The sequence below is a fragment of the Anolis carolinensis genome, chromosome 2, assembly GCF_035594765.1.
Source record: "Anolis carolinensis isolate JA03-04 chromosome 2, rAnoCar3.1.pri, whole genome shotgun sequence".
In the NCBI taxonomy this organism is placed as follows: Eukaryota; Metazoa; Chordata; class Lepidosauria; order Squamata; family Dactyloidae; genus Anolis; species Anolis carolinensis.
The window spans coordinates 32,996,758-33,016,374 of NC_085842.1; the positions used below are offsets into that span (position 1 = coordinate 32,996,758).

The 19,617-nt window shown below is 41.9% G+C and overlaps 1 protein-coding gene across 2 annotated transcripts in view; it reads left to right on the forward strand.

The window, feature by feature from the left end:
• Positions 1–19,617, forward strand: part of plxnb1 (plexin B1) — a 239,710-nt gene that overhangs the window by 103,318 nt on the left and 116,775 nt on the right. The window lies entirely within an intron of this gene.

Consider the following 19,617-nt stretch of genomic DNA (forward strand, 5'->3'; position numbering starts at 1 on the left):
AATAATAATAATAATAATAATAATAGTGGTCCCAGTGGTGATTAGCACATTGGGTGCCGTGCCAAAAGATCTCAGCCGGCATTTGGAAACAATAGATATTGACAAAATTATGATCTGCCAACTGAAAAAGGCCACCCTACTGGGATCTGCGCACATCATCCGAAAATACATCACACAGTCCTAAACTCTTGGGAAGTGTTCAACTTGTGATTTTGTGATACGAAATCCAGCATATCTGTCTTGTTTGCTGAGTCATACTATGTCAGTAATAATTGTATTATCCATTTCTTCTTGTGACTCAAAGCAAAGTATAACATTGCTAAAACAAAAAGATAAAACATTATTGAAATACAAGATACACAGTGTTAAAATGCAGGTTAAAATTCACTCTTAATGCAGATTAAATTAAAATTCACAAGCTAAAATTGACTGGATAACACCTAGAAGACTGCAGTTTGTTCTGCTTAGTCAGAATACTGGGTTTTAAAATTAGATACACGTCTTGTGCATATGATGTGTGGTGTTAAAATGTCCTTTTAATCCTTCCCCAACCTCAGAGCCAAAAGTGCTGTTGGGTTGCAGTTCCCAGTATTCCCAGTCTACATAATCAAACGTGCTGAGAGTTGTCATTCAATAACATCTGGGGATCCAAATTGGGTAAAAACTAAATAATACCAACCACTTCGTAAAAAAAATTATATTTAGCCTCCTGTATCCATGGATTCTCCAACCATGGACTCAACAGCTTTTTGAAGGCAGCCATGAGACTGATCACAATGACTTTGACACCCCTGCCCTAACCTAAACAACATGTTTATTGTTTAGTTCTGCTCTCAGGTGGTCTGAACAATAATTCAAAATAGTCCCATATAACATGGATTATGGAAATTCACAACCATAGTTAGAATGTTATTGGACTACAACTCCCAACTATTCTCAGACACTAGGGTCAGTAGTGAGGGGTTCTGGGAGTTGAAGTCCTCTGATGTCTTGGGATGTTGTGAGACTACACAGCTACTGAAGATCAGAGCTCAGTCCCCTTGAGTATCAAGCCACTGTCTAACTCTAGGTGAGACAAATGGTCCAAGATAAAGAGAGCAGTGCTTTAAGAAACACACATGACCTACAGATTGGAAGCAGCTGCTGATCAGGAGCCCCTTCCTTCTTCCTTAAGGAGACCAGATAGGAAGTTGAACAGGAATACAGGATGCACCTGGGTCTAATAGTCATGACTTATGTCCCAGCACATGCTACAATCCACACGTCGCAATGGAAATTTTGTTTTGGTCTTGATGCACTGCATTACCCGGATTATCTGAACAACAGAAGCTTTAATCATTTCCGAGACTGTGGTCCAAAGTCACCAAAAATGCCACTGTTTTTTTAAAGCTAAGGAAGCATGGATGTAGTGAGTGCATGGTGAAAAGAAGTTTAGTGGTCTCAAAACCAGGGGAAGGGTGAAGTACATGAAAGTTGAATTCTTTTAGTTATAAACTCTACAAAAAAGTGCATACTAGTGGTTGGTGAGATGTAAACAATAGTAGGTATGCCTATCACCCTGCTTCATTTCTTTGATTCTTTCTCCCCACTTTGATTGCCTTTTGTTGCCGTGTGTGTATCTTCAAATTGACTATGAATTATTGTGTTTTTTCTTGGCAAGATTTATTCAGAGATTTACTGTTGCTTTTCATTTAAAGGCTGTGAGAGTGTGACTTGCCTAAGGCCACCCAGAAAGTTTCCATGGCTGAGTAGGGTTTCAAACCTTGGTCTCCAAAGTCCTTGTCCAACACTAAAACTATTACTTTGTGTTTGCCCCCATTTATACCATGTTGGGTCATGCTTCCAGCTTTTTCCTCACTTAAGTCCCCCTTTTCTCTTTCTGCTCGCACATCGGGCCATAAGAGAGGGACAGATTGCTCTTAATAGAGGTCTGAATGATTTTCTTAATCTTTTTTAATACTGTGGGTCATGTGAAATTGAACTGTATGCAATCCAAGGGTCACAGATCCAACTTCCTTACCTTAAGCCAGGCATGGGCAAATATTGGCCCTCCAGGTGTTTTGAATTTCAGCTCCCACAGTCCCTACCAGTTGGTAAGCTAGCTGGAATTTGTGGGAGTTTAAGTCCAAAGTTTGCCCATGCCTACTTTAAACAGTAATAGATAGAAGTTGGAAAATGTGTTGACTCTCATCCTGCTCTAGTGGCAATGATGGTTAGGGGACATTGCAAGTTGCCATTCAAAAAAAGATCCCCCCCCCCAAGTTTTGGCAAAAGGACACAGACACATGCAAACACACACTCCTTTTTTTGGTAACATTCCAGAAAAAGTAAACCTTGCTTCCTTTACCTGGGATAGGATGCTACCAGCAGCCTAGCAAGCTCTCTGAAAAAGCAGGAAAATTTAGAATGGGTGCTTGGTTATGTGACTGAGCTTATTTTTTATGGGTTGCTGTGAGTTTTCTGGATTGCATGGCCATGTTCCAGAAGCATTCTCTCCTGATGTTTTACCCACATTTATGGCAGCAACCCAGTGATTCAGACCATGAAAGCCTTCGACAACACTTATCATATATTTTTAATTGCATTTTAATATAAAAGGCACAAATAATAAAAACAACAATGTCTATAAATACATCATAATTGTCTATCACTCATCAAGGATAGAGTCCTTGGGCCCCTTCCACACAGCTGTATGTAAGCCACATTGAACTGGAATATATGGCAGTGTGGACTCAGGTAATCCAGTTCAAAGCAGATATTGTGGATTATCTGCTTTGACATTCTGGGTAATATGGCTGTGTGGAAGGGCCTTTGTCGATGGGTCCATGACTGTGAAGACCTATTCAGGATCCACACGGTCTTTCACAACGAGGACATACATTTTCAGATAAAAGGCTGTCATTTTCCACTTCCTCTTGGCACATTTTTCCCTTTCTCCCTCCATTCGCACCTCTTCAAAATCTATTGCACTGTTGGTAACAGCTGACTTCCAGTTAGACTGCTCATACATAATCATACTATTTTATGCACCTAACTGCACAGTTTCTCTCACCAACATATTTCCCTGACTAAACATAAATCTGAAATACAGACATGTATAAATACATTTAAAAGAGGATATCCTGCTTCCATTTTGTCAGGTTTTCAATAGTTAACCTGCTTCTTTCCACTTTATATCCAGCAAGTTACTCACTTTTACTTACTTTTATATTGACAAATGAATATCCCAACAGTGTATCCTTCTGTGCTTGTACACAAAGTATTTTTTTATCTCCCTCAGGTATATATGGATATAAAGGTTTCAATTTTTCTGCGAATGTATCTAATGATTTATTAGGAGATCAGGTGATTGAGCTTAGAGCAAGCCATGTTGAGAGAAGCTGACAAAACACATCTGAGTGGGTGTCTGTGCAAAGGAAAAGCAAAAGCAGCAGGGACTGTTTAGTCTGCAAAGCAGAAGCCGATGAGATGAAGGGGCATAAATGTTTTTGTTTCTCAGGCCTTTGTTCACAGATTGGATTCCTGTATGTTTTTACTCTCGCACACATCAGAAAAGAAGAGGCGAAGGGAGGAAAGGTGATAATCTTCACCTTTAAATAATAGACAGCTGCCTTCCCCCCCTGAGATTTAGTGCCCATATCCCGAGACCTGTCTGGGTTTTTACAAGAGGCGTCAAATGATGCCTCTGGTAAAAAACAAATACATTCAGAATAAACCAGGGTTTCCCTGGTTTGTTCTGAATTAATTAAATTAATTAAATACCTGGTAAGATCCGGGTCTTACCAGGTGTGGGTCCTGTGTGGGTTGGACCTAGGGATCACGTCATGCAATTCCTGGGTCCAATCCACACAGCCATCTTGGGTTTTCAGGCTCCTAGAGCCCGAAAGACCAAGAGAGTACCCACCTCCTTCTCCCACATCCCAAATTTTCCTCTTCAGGATTTTCCTCCTCCTTCTCGCCCTCCCCAGTCTCTCCTGGCACATCATTTTCTTGTGCCCTCTTGGCACAAGGAGGAATGTTATGGCAGCGAGGAAATTTTTATTTAATTTTTAGGGTGAAATTTGGGGGGCTTCGGGGTGGTTGCATGGCATCCTGATTGTAATCGGGATGGCATGTAGCCACCACCAGGATAGCCTAGGTTTTTTTGGTGGAAGTAGGGATGGGTATGCATGCCAAAGCGGGTTTTTTAAACCCACTTTGGTGCAGATTTTGGGCCTGTCTAGAAGTGCTCTTAGTCAGTCATGATTTGTTAAGAGTTCTCCCACTTGTGGAAGTAATCTTGAGTGCAAAAGGACAATATCTCTTGCTTTGCAGCATGCAAATGTTTGTTTGCTTGTGTGCAAATAACGAGGGTGGATCAAAAGGTTTTGTCTCCTGTGTCATAAAAACATTATGAATGAACATATAACAGCAGAAGTTGCTACAGATCATAGCCTGAACTACACAAAACTACTGTTCAACATAGTCACCATCAATTTGTACACATTTGCTCCATCATTTAACCCAGGCATCAAAACCATGTTGGAAAGGTTCAGGGTTTTGCTTTGTGACCCATGATTTTAAAGATGTTTTAACAACATTCAAGTTATTAAATTTGAAACCATGTAGGTTGTCTTTTTGGACCTCTGAAAGACAACCTACGTGGTTTCAGATTCAGTGACTTCAATGATGTTAAAACAGCTTTAAAATCATGGGTCACAAAGCAAAACTGAATTTTTCAAAATTAACAGGAGGACATAGGACCCATTCTCATATTTATATACTGCCCTGCATTATAAGATCTCTGCGGCTTACCGTAAAATTACTGGATTACACAGAATCTGATTTGATTTCACCATGAAATGTAAAGTGCACCCCAATTTTAAAAAACTGTATTTTTTAAAAAAAACCAGAAGCATTGGAAACATGTGTTTGTATTAATATTACAATATTAAATGCCAGCATTTGCTTTAATATAGTCTAGACTAATCATGCTCAAACCATGAAGATTACCTCTGAACCAAAACCAATGACATTTTAAACCATTATTTGTTAGATCTGCACTGAATAAATCATGAGAAAAGCAATTTTAAACTCTCACCAGCTTCTCTCCTGCCCAAGATGATGATTATGATATTTTTATTACCCGCCTCTCCTTTCAGTTCGAGACAGGGTGCAATATAGTTACATACATCTATAAAGTCACATATTAAAACATAGTTGTAGACGCAAGCGACTGCTTTAGGAGCAGGGCTTAAACCTATGCAGAGTAAACCACAAATTCCCTGTATGTTTCGGCATTTTCTTGAATGAAGACAACAAATGGTGTTGTGTTTTCTCTCTGCACTGGGCCACACTACCGTAGTAGAGCTACAAATACAGAAGAAAAAATTCATGTGTCAAGCTAAAAATGGTCAGAGGAAAATAGAAGGCGATGGGCTTCCTGGGCTGGGTGGGCAAATTAGTACATCAAAAGCCTTGAAACCGAAAGGTAAACACCCCCCAGAAGACAGCTTGATGAGAGAGCTAGAAGAAACAGTCTACTGTTTGCATTTGCAAAGAACTATAATCCCCTTAAATTAGGCAATTCTACATTTTGGTTTGTTCTCTTTTTTTTTCTTGCCTTGCCCAGTTGGAGCGGCACAGAGCTCTTGTTTTAACACAGGGACAAAAAAAGGAAAACAAAATATAGCCACACTGTCATTATATACCCAGGCCAGATGTGGTAGGAAAAACACACAAGAAAGAGTTCAAGTTGAGCTAAAGAGGCCTCTGGTTTATTGCTCAGTAAATTGCAGAGCTTAGTTATTTCTGGGGGTGCATGTTGTCTTCCCAAAGTGAATGCTATGCTTTGACCGGGGAAACACTTCAGGCACAGCATTTATTGCCTCCCTTGGTTGGAGGAGGGTTTAAAATAAAAGTAAAATAACCACCTAGTCCAGCCACAACAGGCAGGCCGCTGGACAAAGCTCTTCAAGCCAAGAGGTCAGAGTTTCATACTATTTTCCTTGCGGAAGAGTCTGTCTTGCTTTCTCTTACAACAACATCCAGTCCGTTTCTGTGGAAAATGCCTGTAACAGTGTGGATGCAATGCTCTTCAGCAATTTCTTCTCATCTTTGGTGACTGTTTCCTCTTCTTAGGCTGGTTCTATTTTCCCCTATATCCTAGGATTTGATTTCAGATGATCTGCTTTGAACTGGATTATATAAGTTTACACTGCCAGATAATATGAGATATAAGGCAGTGTAGATCCAGTCTCAGGGCCCTTCCACACAGCCATATAACCTAGAACATTAAGGCAGAAAATCCCACAATATCTGCTTTGAACTGGGATATCTGAGTCCACACTGTCACATATACAGTAGAGTCTCACTTATCCAAGCTAAACGGGCCGGCATAAGCTTGGATAAGCGGATATCTTGGATAATAAGGAGGGATTAAGGAAAAGCCTATCAAACATCAAATTAGGTTATGATTTTATAAATTAAGCACCAAAACATCATGTTATACAACAAATTTGACAGAAAAAGTAGTTCAATACGCAGTAATATTATGTTGTAATTACCGTATTTACGAATTTAGCACCAAAATATCATGATATATTGAAAACATTGACTACAAAAATGGCTTGGATTATCCAGAAGCTTGGATAAGCGAGGCTTGGATAAGTGAGACTCTACTGTATATATATCCCAGTTCAAAGCAGATAATGTGGGATTTTATTTGGCTGTGTGAAAGGAATTTCAGGCTGGAGCTACGTTGCTATATAATCCAGTATTTTATCCAAGATTTTTTTTGCTTTGAACTAGATGACTTGAGTTTACTCTGCCATAGAATCCAGTTCAAAGCAGATAATCTGGGATCAGAAACTGGATTATATGGCAGTGTAGATGGGGCCTCAGCGAACGTTTTAAAAAACGGCACAATTTTCAATAACCAACTTAGGGGAGACAGCCCTTCCACACAGCCATATAACCCAGAATATCAAGGCAGAAAATCCCACAATATCTGCTTTGACCTGGGTTATACAAGTCTACACTGCCATATATTCCAGTTCAGAGTAGATAATGTGGGATTTTATTCAGCTGTATGGAAGAGGGCTTAGACAAAATGAGCAGCAAGGGAGTGGGAAGGAAGTCCAAAGGCTACATTGTTCTTTCAACTGCTACATGGGAGGTGTTGAGTGGGAAGGGATACATCACAGGAACTCTCTGTAACATTGCCAATCATCAGTCTTTTTCACTGCAAACTAAAAAGGTAGGATGGTATGGTGAAGAGCTTTCCAAACATTTCATGTTGGTGACACACTTTTGGTGACACTGTAATTCAATGTCCCTAGCAAACTGCATGTTAAATCAACCCCTTATAAGAGATACAGGCACATACATAAATTGTAATCACCGAATGTATGAGGATATAACATCTCATTAAAACATTTATATTTTAACAAATATATGATTTGTAAGATCACAACATACCTTTCCAAGATTTTTGTCCTATCCTGTTATGTTCACGTGACACACCTACACACTGCAGCTGACACATTAATGTGTCGTGCCACACAGTTTGGAAAGCTCTGGCACAGTGGTTAGAGTGCCAAACTAGACTAGAATTCAGATGCCTTACTTGTGAAGCCCACACAGTGATCTTCAACCAGATACTCTCTCAGCCAGGCCTTTCTCATCGTGAATTTGTGCAATGAAAGTGAAAGGAAGGAACTGCGTAGCCAAACCTTTAGCTTCATGGAGATAGAGAAGAGTATTCATCTACACCAGTGGTTCTCAACCTGTGGGTCTCCAGATGTTTTGGCCTTCAACTCCCAGAAATCCTAACAGATGGTAAACTGGTTGGGATACCTGGGAGTAGTAGGCCAAAACACCTGGGGACCGACAGGTTGAGAACCACTGATCTACACTGTAGAATTAATGTAGTTTGACAGCACTTTACATAGGAGCTGCAGTGGCACAATGGGTTAAACACTTGTGAACTGCTGACCGGAAGGTTGGGTTGATGATCTGAAGGTTGCCGGTTTGAATCCGTGAGACGGAGTGAGCTTCCGTCTATCAGCTCTAGCTTGCGGGGACATGAGAGAAGCCTCCCAGTAACGGTGTCCCCTGGGAAACATCTCTCTGTAGATGGCCAATTCTTTCACAGTACAAGTGACTTGCAAGTCACTTCTGAAATGATTTTTAAAAAACACTGGTTCAGTGGTATAGAAACTTAAGAGTTATACTTTTGTAAGGCACTAGGACACTTTGGCAGAGAAGGCGAAAGAGCTTGTAAAACACCTCCCAACAAAAGATTTCCCCAGGCAGAAAGCAGCCAGGCTTTGAAGCTGCAAGGCTATTCAATGCTAATCGAAGTGGTCAATTGCAACATTCGCACTTGCCTCAAGCAGTCAATAGTTCTTTCTCCCACATTGGACATTCCACAGATATATAGACCCCACCTGCCTAATTTCCAACAGACCTCACAACCTCTGAGGATGCCTGCCATAGATGTGGGCAAAACGTCAGGAGAGAATGCTTCTTAACATGGCCATACAGTCCAGAAAATTCACCTTTTATGAATACATATAGCATTGATCCAGGACCCACGTGGGCACCAAAATCCATTGATACTCCTATCCCATTATATACAGTGATGTAGTAAATGTTGTCCTCTATATACAATGGCAAAATTAAGGTTTATTTTGCCATTGGATGCATATAAAAACGACTGTTTCTGCTTTCGGTGGTATGGGCGAGGCTAAGACATTTTGCCTACCAAAGGTGGAGCAGCATCTACTGCCAAAAAAATCCAACAAGCGGCTCTCTCTATTCCTGGTCATAAAAAACATAATAGTAACAAAGTAAATAGCTATAAAAATGCTGTCCAAAACCTACTGCCTGAAGTAGCAACCTCACTCTGACTCACTCTCTTGCCTGACATTTGCTGGACCTGGCAGAAAGGAAGACCTTTGGCTCTTGCTTAACATTTTAAAGACTGCATTTCCCTCCCTCCCTCCTTCCCTTTTTCTTCCTGATTTTACACCTAGCAAATAATAGATACATTCCTTCACCACCTAAGACTGTTTGGTGACCGCCCTGAGTCCTTTTGGAGAGGGGGTGGGATAGAAATAATGGTAGTGGTGGTGGTGGTGATGATGATGATGATGATGATGATTATTATTATTATTATTATTATTAGGATTTATAAACTGACAGCCAGGCCTCCAGTGGCGCAGTGTGTTAAAGCGCTGAGCTGATGAACTTGCAAACCAAAAGGTCGCAGGTTTGAATCCGGGGAGTGGATTGAGCGCCCGCTCTTAGCTCTAGCTTCTGCCAACCCAGCAGTTCAAAAACATGCAAATTTGAGTAGATCAATAGGTACCGCTCCAGCGGGAAGGTAGCGGCACTCCATGCAGTCATGCCTGCCACATGACCTTGGAGGTGTCTATGGACAACGCCAGCTCTTCGGCTTAGAAGTGGAGATGAGCACCAACCCCCAGAGTCGAACACGACTGGACTTAACGTCAGGAGAAACTTTTATCTTTACCTTAGGAATTCTATGGATAGAGCCATAATAAATGCTATCAAACACTTTGCTTTCAGTTATGAATGTATGCTGTGGGTTCAGGAATCCTCCAGCTAGCAAAGAGTGGGGATTCGGGGCACTGTACCCCAAAAAGTAACCTCTTCAGGTCCTTGAAAAGTGGTTATCTGCATCAGCCATTGATATTTCTTAAATCTGTTTAGAATCATAGAATAATAAAATTGGGGGAGACCACAGGGGCCTACAGTCCTCCCCCATTCTGCCATGCAGGACACACAATTAAAGCACTCCCACCAGATGGCCATCTATCTAGCCTCTGTTTAAAAACCCTCAGAAACGGAGACTCCACCACACTCCCAGGCAGTTTATTCCATTGTCAAACAGCCTTTTCCCTCAGTGAGTTCTTCCTAGCGTTTAGATGGACTCTTTTTTCTGAAATGTGAATCCATTGCTCCATGTTTTAGTCTCTAGAGCAGCAAAAGAAAGAAAAGAAAAGAAAAGAAAAGCTTGCCCCCTTCTCATTGTGAGACCATTTCTAATACCTAAACATGCTATCATGTCCTCTTTTCATCTTCTTTTTGGGGCTTTCTCCCACCCTGGACATTCCACAGATATATAAACCCCACTTGCCTAGTTTCCAACAGACCTCATAACCTCTGAAGATGCCTGCCATAGATGTGGGCAAAACATCAGGAGAGAATGCTTCTGGAACATGGCCATACAGCCTGGAAAACTCACAGTAACCTAGTGATTTCGACCATGAAAGCCTTCAACAACACATTGTCCTAAATATACTTTTTCTTGAAGCTGAACTTTGTATATTGGTAAGGGATTTGCCGAAGCCCCAAGCAGATGCTCTTTGCTTCCCAGGCCAAATCCTCTAAGACTGGTTGAATTCAATTCCATTAGAAAAATGTTTTAAATGCACCAGAAAGGCTTCTCTGGAGTCTGCTGAGTATAAGCTTTTGTGTGGCACCAGGCCAGAAACTCAGCCTACTTCTCCATGTTATTGAGGTCAGTTCCCCGCTTTTTTAATGCTCCCTGTCCACAGTCTTTAGTGTCTCCCTCCCTCTGTTTCAGATCATTCATGAATCTAGCTAGTGTATTTATCACACGGCCCTTCAAATATCTAATTAAAATACTGAATAGTGTTGGAGGCCTGCCAGCTCTACTCAAAGCCCCTTTCCAGTGTGACACTGGACAATTGATCACTGTCATTTTCTTGTCAATTTATATCCTTCTCACATAACAGCACTGTCTGTCCTGAGAGTTTTCCTGTGGTTGCATTATGACAATTATTATATGTTAGTTATTGTCAGGGAGCATCCAAAGCCTGAACAGCTGAGGCAAGCAGCGTGAAACCTGCGCTTTCAGCATTAGCAGCTTGTTCTTGGTCTTGAGGATCACAGATCTTCATCTCCAAGCTAAAAGGTTTCTAGTTCTCATGATGGAAAGTTGTTCTGGTGTGTGAAGGGCATCTTGGGGAGCGCATATTTATAAAGTCTGCATCTGTAAACTTTTTCCGTTTCCCACTTCCCTCTTTCATCTGTACCTTATCCCATGGCTTTTGTTACCACGGGACAACGCCTGTCCTTTTCTTTGCTGCTTAGTTTTCATGTATTTGCATGTCTGTGTGTCTGTTTTAAAAACAAATAGTTAAAAGAAATTGAGAGCATTGCCTTGAATTATGAGCATGAACTGAAGTGGTGCTGAAGTGGTACAACTCCTATAAATCATGGTGAACTCTCCCCAAACCTCTCCAATATATTCTGTTGATGATCAATTCCTCTGTTTGCTATGTGCCATAGATAATAATAGGAAAAGGCTAAGGGAGAGGCAGTGTGTGGGGTCATGCAAATTCCACACCAATGCAGAGAATAAGAAACCCAGGGACATCTGTAGTGGAGGAAGCATATAAAATCTAGAATGAAATTGTCCACGAATGAAAGCCTTCGCTTGGGTGGTGGGCAGTATGGTGTTTGTGGAGGACATTGGCATATTGACATATTCACGGTGCTCTCTTTAACCTGCAATGTCATTGGAGGGAGGGTCATTGTTGTCTCCTGCGTAGTGGGAGCCATAGCTGTTTGTGGAAGTGGGAGCTTGTATGTGTAAGTGGACACCCCAGTCACACACACACATACATATTTTCACTTTTATTTTGTGTATAGATACCTACACACACACATATACATACATCTCCAGATGCTGAGATGAAAAAAGGGGAAGGTCTTTATCTTATCTGTGTATTGTATGTCGTTGTTCAGTGTGTAAAAGGCACTGAATGTTTGCCTATATGTCTTCTGTAATCCGTTCTGAGTCCCTCCGGGGAGATAAAGCAGAATATAAATTAAGTCGATTAGGTAGCAGGGCAGGACTCAACTGCTGGACCCTTTTGCCCATGTTAATCAGTATTTCTGCAACATTTGGTGTGACCCTAAAACCCTTATTCAAAGTAAATACTTGAGGGGAAGAGTCCTAAGTCAAGGTGTATCTACTTAAACATAGCCAAATTACTTTTCTACATGAGCTAGAAAATCCCATAAGCCCTTCTCCTTAACTCTGGCAGTAAAAACATACTTACAGTAAAGTAAAAAAAAACAAAACACACACACACACACCCATGTTGCTGATATTTTATGATATCCTAAATGTACTGCCAGAGCCCCCGGTAGCATAGCAGGTTAAACCACTTAGCTGCTGGACTTGCTGACTGAAAGGTTGCTAATTCGAATCCAGGGAGCGGAGTGAGCTCCTGCTATTAGCCCCAGCTTCTGCCAACCTAGCAGTTCAAAAAAATGCAAATGTGAGTAGATCAATAGGTACTGCTTCTGTGGGAAGGTAATAGTTCTCCATGCAGTCATGCCGGCCACATGACCTTGGAGGTGTCTACAGACAACGCCGGCTCTTTGTCTTAGAAATGGAGATGAGCACCAACCCCCAGAGTCGGACACGACTGGACTTAGTGTCAGGGCAAAACCTTTACTTTTTAAATATACTGCCAATGTTAGGGAGGGCTTTGTAAAAGTATTCAGAAAAGTAGGCAAAAAACATTTTTGCCAATATGTCTTTTATTATGGGACATATTAGGGATTTGGTGGATTTATTTTCCTTTTAATAGAGGACCTGTCTTGTCATGTGATTGTCTAGTCTGGTGTGCACTAGGAACAATTTTTCCATGTGGTCTGCTGTTTTTGTAGTTGGGCTTTAGGTGTAACTCGGCTGTGAACTGAGTTTTTTTAATGGAACATAGTCACTTTTCTATATTTAGCCACCAAGGGCATGCATGTACTAGTGCGGGGGCATGGTGGTTGTTTTTTTTTTCTTTCTTTCTTTTTTGAAAACATCTCCTAAACTCTTGGCTGCTTCTCAGTGGCCTTGGGGAGGAAAAATAATTTAAGGCTTTGTCTGTTATGAAAGCTGTTTAAACAATTCCTGAGTAATAGACACAAAAACACACATCCAGCAACCAGTTCACTTCTTTCACATAAAGATGCTACATTGAGAGAGCTAGTCACCTACATTGTAGAATACATTCCTGCTATTTTTCCCTATTCTACATTGCAGCAAAGACTAGACCAGGCATGGGCAAACTTGGGTCCTCCAGGTGTTTTGGACTTCAAGTCCCACCATTCCTAACAGGCTCAGGCCCCTTCCTTTTCCCCCTCAGCCGCTTAAGTCCAATAATAATAATAATAATAATAATAATAATAATAATAATAATAATAATAATAATAATATTTTTGTATGCCGCCTCCATCTCCCCAGCAGGGGACTTGGGGCGGCTCACACAAGGAACAAGCCCAATATAATCACATAAAATCATAAAATAACAATTTAGACATCAGACAACACAATTTAAAAACAATTTAAACAAATCATAGTTAAAATCGACATAGTTAAAATGTTAAACAATCATCCAAAACACCTGGAGGGCCCAAGTTTGCCCATGCCTGGGCTAGAAGATTAAAATGCACCAGATATATAACAAGAGTGGCCAAAAGTGGCATGAGGACCTGCCCGATCTACACTTTTGTCTTATCTGTCGTAGAAACAAAGGATTCTGCCAGGCAGGAATCAGCCAGGCTTTGGAGCTGCAAGGCTTTTCAATGCTAATGAAGGTGGTCAATTGCAACATTCATACTTGCTTCTAACAGACAAAGGGTTCTTTCTCCCACCCTGGACCTTCCACAGATATATAAACCTCACTTACCTAGTTTCCAATAGACCTCACAACCTCTGAGGATGTTTGCTATAGATGTGGGTGAAATGTCAAGAGATAATGCTTCTGGAACATGGCCTGGAAAACTCACAGCAACCCTATAGAGACAATGATTGGTTGGTAACTTACACTTTCTCAGGGTTAGTTTTTGTACTGGGCCAAAGACTCCAACGTATCTCCTCACACAATTTTAAAATACCCATATATACTTGAGTATAAGCCGACCCGAATATAAGCTGAGTCAGCTAATTTTTACCACAAAAACTGGGAAAACTTATTGACTCAAATATAAGACAAGGGTGGGAAATGCAGCAGCTACTGGTCAATTTCAAAAATAAAATAGATATTAATAAAATTGCATTATTTGAGGCATCATTAAATTAAATGTTTTTGAATATTTATATAAAACTGTAATTTAAGATAATAATAAGACTTTAATAAGATAAGACTGTCCAACTCTGAATACCTATATACTCAAGTATAAGCTGACCTGAATAGAAGCCGGCCAGGACCCTCACTCGAGTATAAGCTGAGGGGAGCTTTTTCAGCCCTAAAAAAGGGCTGAAAAACTAGGCTAATACTCGAGTATATACAGTAATATCCTTTTGAAAAACCAGACTGGGGCTTCGAAGTGCCTTTCCTTTACTCCTCTTATCCACCTTTTCTATAATTAGCGGGTGCCATAAATATTTGGTCTGTTGAGCAATAAGAGGTATGTGTGCCGACATCTTTCAGAAATTCAGTGTCAGGCACTAAAGTGGCAGGAAGCTCTTTATTTGTCTTCTATTAATAGTGCTTCGAGATTATGAATTGGAAACAGTTACTCAGCCGAAGAGCCATTTTCATAGTGGGCGAGATTCATCATTTAAATAGACAGTTGCGCATTTGGACACGAGTTGGCGTGACAAGAATAATGCCTCTCTAGCTGTCTCTAGCCCTGGATAGTCCAGACTCCATATAATGCAGTTTCACATTCTGTCTTACTGCTTTAAGCCAATTTGAGCGTCATTTTTAGTGGGAATGTGAGATAGAAATGAAATAAAAGAAATAGAGGAAGCTCAGGTAGGGACTAGAACAGGCATGGGCAAACTTGGGCCCTTGGGCCCAGCTTAAGCGGCTGAGGGGGAAAAGGAAGGGGCCTGAGGCTGTTAGGAATGGTGGGAATTGAAGTCGAAAACACCTCGAGGGCCTAAGTTTGCTCATTCCTGCACTAGAATGGCCTCTCCCGACAATCTTAACCTCTGAGGCGGATCATAGAGGGAGATACGTTTGAACAAGTAAGCTGGGTCGGAACCATTTAGGGCAGGGGTCCCCAAACTGAGGCCCAGAGGCCGGATGTGGCCCTCCAAGGTCATTGACTTGGTCCCTGTCCTAAAATTTAGACTTAGGGTTGACCTAAGTCTACCTGGTCTTTGAAGGTCTCTTTGCTTAGCTATGGCCCTATGAGACCATCTAGATGGCTTTTGGAGGTCACTTTCCTTACCTAAGGTCCTATGAGACCATCTAGATGACCTTTGAGGGTCTCTTTCCTTACCTATGGTTTTATGAGATTGTCTAGATGGCCTTTGGGGGTCCCTTTCCTTACCTATGGTCTTATGAAATCATCTAGATGGTCTTTAAGGGTCCCTTTCCTTACCTATGGTCTTATGAAATCATCTAGATGGTCTTTGAGGGTCCCTTTCCTTACCTATGGTGTTATGAAATCATCTAGATGGCCTTTGAGGGTCCCTTTCCTTACCTATGGTCTTATGAGACCATCTAGATGGTCTTTGGAGGTCTCTTTGCTTATCTTTGGTCTTATGAGATCATCTAGATCTCCAAACTAAGGCCCGTGGGCCGGATGTGGCCCTCCAAGGTCATTGACTTGGCTTCTGTCCTAAACTTTAGACTTAGGGTTGGCATAAGTCTGAAATGACTTGAAGGCAAACAACAGCAACAATCCTAATTTTGGACTATTTCATCATAGTCTGGGCCCCCAGCAGTCTGAGGGACCATGAACCGGCCCTCCGCTTAAAATGTTTGAGGACCCCTGATTTAGGGCTATATAGGCTAAAGCCAGCACTTAGAATTGTTCTTGTAAGCAGATTGGCATCCAGTGGAGCTGACGTAACAGTGGGGTGGTATGTTTCTGTACGCCACTCCGGTGAGCAATCTGGCTGCTGCCCACTGGACCAATTGAAGCTTCCAGTCTTCAAAGGCAACTCCACATAGAGTGCGTTGCTGTAGTCTATTCGGGATGTAACAAGAGCGTGGACCACCGTGGCCGAGTCAGGCTTCCCAAGGTATGGGCACAACTGGTGCAGAAGTTTTAATTGTACAAATGCTCCCCTGGCCACCGCCAAGATTTGGGGTTCCAGTTTCAACGATGAATCTAGGATCACTCCCAACCAGCAAAGGCTGTAACCCTATACCCTGTTCAGCCTTACGACTGATCAGGAGGACCTCTGTCTTGTCTGGGTTCAAATTCACTTTGTTCGCCCTCATCCAGTCTGACACAGCTGCTAAGCACTGGTTCAGGACCTGCACAGCCTCCTTAGAGACAGGTGGAAAGGAGTGACAGAGTTGGACATCATCTGCGTACAGATGGCACTGTACTCCAAAACTCCTGATGATCTCTCCCAACGGCTTTATGTAGATGTTAAACAACATGAGGGACAATACTGAGCCCTGCAGGACCCCACAAGACAATGGTTGTGGGGCCGAGCAGGTGTATCCCAGCAACACATTCTAGGACCGATCCTTTAAGAAGGACTGGAGCCAATGCAGAACAGTACTTCCAAGCCCCATTCCTGCGAGGCGTCCCAGAAGGACACTGTGGTCAATGGTATCGAAGGCTTCTGAGAGGTCCAGCAGAACCAACAGGGACACAGTTCCTGGTGTAGATCATCTACTAAGGCAACCAAGGCTGTTTCGGGTTAGTCCGTTTTCCGAGGTCTGTGTCACAGCTGGGTGAGCTGTGGTCCACCAGATGTTGCAGAAATACTATCACATCACTCGCTACAAGTTTGATCAGAACATCTGGAGGACCACCAGTTACAGAGGCTCTGTGGAAGCATAAAATCTAGATTTAACCAGCTCAACAACATTTAACTAATGTAGTTCCCACCATGTTTAGTCTTGGGAATGAACACAGTTTATAAATCCCTTAAAAACATCTGCTTAAAGGGCTCTTCTCTTATCTCTCTCTCACACAAACACATATGTGAAACCAGCATTTACTAATACTTAGTCATCAACCTTCTATTTACAGATAACCATTGGGATTATTAACTAATGATATGAAATCTAGCTGGGAAACAGAGACATAACTCCCTATCACTTCACTATCCAGAAGAGATCAGGGGTTGCTGTTCAGGCAGATAATATAAGAGGATTGAAATCAGTCCCTCAAATGCAGCTGCGAGATTACAATTTCTCTGGTGTGGTGGAGAAATGGGAAGACTCCCAACATCTGCTGTTTCTCTTTCTCTTCTTTCTGTCTCCTGGAGCACCTCAGAGGTGTATGGGTGGTCCAATATTGATCAATGTTTGCTTCACTTGGAAAAAGAAACTCATCAAAAGTAGCTCATCAGGTTTCCTCCCAAACAGGAGATACTGGCTCCTCTGGTGAGAGCAGAAACCATTAATCCTTCATCGCCTTCTGCTGCATTCTGGATTAAATGCGTTGAACCTGGGAGTGGTCTTTTAGTAGTGAGAAGTAAAAAATTTCCCCAGGGAAGAGAAATTTGAAAAAGAAAGTTATCTTCCTGATGGAGGAAGAAAATGTGAACCTCTTCAAAGCTGAACCTTGATCTGCATCTTTCTTTTAAAAGGGATCTGATGACCGGTTGGAGGAGAAAAGCTTTGGATTGACCTTCTCTGTTCAGACAATATTCAATTTAACCAATTTCTACAACATCTGGAGATGTATACAGAGACTATTCCCCTTTCTTTCCTTCTGCTAAGGATAATGATACTGGGATTAGGCAGAGAAGTACCAGAAGTTATACAGAGCAGCATGAGCCAGTGTATAACAATTTGAGTGTTAGACTAAGGTCATGTCTATACCAGCAAAAAGGGAGGACTCACTCTAAAACTGGTAGTGTCAGTCCATATAATGTATGACTGCTTCTGGGGTAAACACATCTTTTTGGGTCTTACCCTGACTTTCTTCTGAGCTAAGCAAAGTTGTGGAAAAGTCTGATGTTTCCAAGAAACTCCAGAGTGGCCTTGAATACTTTTGCCATATGGATGGATGGGTCAGGTCCAGTTTGGCCCAATCAGCCATCCACATGGCAGAAGCAGCACCACTTCCCTTCCTCTCAGGCTGAAAGGAGACATGATAGACATGTAGAAATATGTAAGGGAATTCATAGGGAGCAAACTTGTTTTCTGCTGCCCTGGAGACTAGGACACGGAACAACAGCTTCAAACTACAGGAAAGGAGATTCCACCTGAACATTAGGAAGAACTTCCTAAGTATGAGAGCTGTTCAGCAGTGGAACTCTCTGTCCTGGATAATGGTGGAGGCTCCTTCTTTGGAGGCTTTTAAGCAGAGGCTGGATGGCCATCTGTTGGGAGTACTTTGAATGCGATTTTCGTGCTTCTTGGCAGGGGGTTGGACTGGATGTCCCACAAGGTCTCTTTCAATTCTATGATTCCTCATGCAATCAGCAACAGGGTGAAAGTGAACCCTCCTTGTTGATCCATGCGCCCATTTCTGCTCTTAACAGAAGCTTCTGAGCTGATGAGGAACCCACGGTAGCTGCGTTGAAAATAGAATAGGACAGAGGTACTGATTTGGTGTTGCCTTAGATGGCCTGTATTGATACCAATGTGACATTACATAGTATTTAGCTGTTGTGAGTGGCCACCATCATGGTCTATCCAGGGTAGCCTGGACTAAGCAGCCAGTGTAGACACCATCTAGGATTCTGGGAGATCACGATTTGAATCCTTGCTCTGCCATGGAGACCCACTTGGCAATCTTGATCAAGTCACACTCTGCTTGATAACAACTGCTTGACAAAATATGATGTCCAATGGGTGGGTGAAAAGTGGCTGCCAGAGATGGGAGATGCATTTCATTTTATTACATACTTCAAGTCACCTAATGCCCAAGTTAAGTTTTTTAAAATATACAGTGCGTCTTCGGTATCCACTGGGGTTTGGTTCTAGAACACCTACCCCCCACCCAGATACCAAAATCCATGGATGGTCAAGTGCCATTATATTGCAATGGTGTAGCAAAATGCTGACCTTTATGGTATAATCAAGGTTTGTGTTTTGGAATAGTGTTTGGAGTATTTCGAATTCGTATTTTTCTACAAATGGTAGAAACCTTGGATTCAATATCCATGGATACTAAGAGCCGATGGTATACTTGTGTTTGTCATTTTGTTTATAACAGAGTGAAAGAATATGTTCAGGGAACTCAGTCAAAATGTTCAGCTTTTCTGTTGTTCTCCTCTGAATTCTTGTGGTGTTTCCTGAAATCTGATCTTAATCTGCTTTACTGTAACTTGAACCTAATGGTTCTTGTAAGCAAAAACACATAAGCAGTGTGGTACTTACAGCATCCACAGCCAGGTACAAGTGCTGACGTGCTGGCTGATGAACCAGTCTGCTTATGCGAAACAGAAACAGAAGTGAAAGCAAAGTCAACTTCGACTGATGATGGCCTAGATGTAACTTGCCCTGCTCAGGTTTTACATACTCAGGAGCATGGGCTCGGGCTGTGGCGCAGGCTGGAGAGCAAGCCAGCTGTAACCAGTTGCAATGAATCACTCTGACCAGGAGGTCATGAGTTCGACGCCCGCTCGGAGCCTATGTTTGTCTTGTCTTTGTTCTATGTTAAAAGGCATTGAATGTTTGCCTATATGTGTAATGTGATCCGCCCTGA